General features: G+C 39.0%; 1 non-coding gene across 1 annotated transcript; it reads left to right on the plus strand.

Moving 5' to 3' along the window:
* Positions 1-241: 241 nt before the first annotated feature.
* LOC149753788 (small nucleolar RNA R71) lies at positions 242-351 on the plus strand. The gene has a single exon (XR_016409321.1). It is a non-coding gene; the product is annotated as a small nucleolar RNA R71 (small nucleolar RNA).
* The last annotated feature ends 496 nt before the right edge of the window (positions 352-847 follow it).

The raw sequence follows: 847 nt of genomic DNA on the forward strand, positions 1-847 counted from the left end.
ATCATCCTGAGTACTAAGGTTGTAAAGGCCCCCATGTCCAATGCTAGTAGGCTTAGGCAAAGGTTTATTCATTCTGTCCCCTGTATTCCATAATTGTGTAGTCTCTGCAAGAGAGTCTAAATAGTCCCATGCCTCATCGGGTTGCTTTTCCAAAAATAGACCATTGCACATGGTCTCTATAAATTGTTTTAACTGTGGAGACAACCCTTTGTAAAAGAAACTAATGGTTCTCCATGTTTCAAACTCGTGATGAGGACAAGAGAGAAGCAACTCTTTAAATCTCTCCCAGCATTCATAAAATATTTCATGGTCTTTTTGTTGGAAATTACTAATGTGCCTTTTCAAAAAGTTAGTCCTTTGTGTGAGAAAGAATTTTTTCAAAAATTCTCTCTACATATTATGCCATGTTCCTAGCGATCTAGGTCTCAAGAAGTTCAGCCATATTTTGGCTTTATCCTTTAAGGAAAAAGAAGACAAGGTCAATTTAAGGACGTTTTCCGATACATTTGGCACTCTAAATGTGATGCTAATTTCCTCAAAATCCTTAAGGTGAAGATAAGGGTTCTCGGATTCCATCCCATGATACTTGGGCAGCAATTGAATTACCCCTGGTTTGATTTCAAAGTGTCCTACGTTATCAGAAAAAATTATGCATGAAGGCCGACTAGTCCTAGTCGGTTGTAGGTATTGTCTCAGAGTCATAACATGGGGTTCACGTTTTCAATCGTGGTGACTCCCCACATCTTCATTTAAATCATCCATCTCACAAGGTGTGAGATACTGTGATGGAATTTCAGGGATGTGTCCTAAGGGATGATCTAAGTTGTACGACTTAATCAACCGGTGT

This window comes from Phoenix dactylifera, chromosome 4, assembly GCF_051530095.1.
Source record: "Phoenix dactylifera cultivar Ajwa chromosome 4, Ajwa_hap1_PhDact_Kaust_v1.1, whole genome shotgun sequence".
Classification (NCBI taxonomy): Eukaryota; Viridiplantae; Streptophyta; class Magnoliopsida; order Arecales; family Arecaceae; genus Phoenix; species Phoenix dactylifera.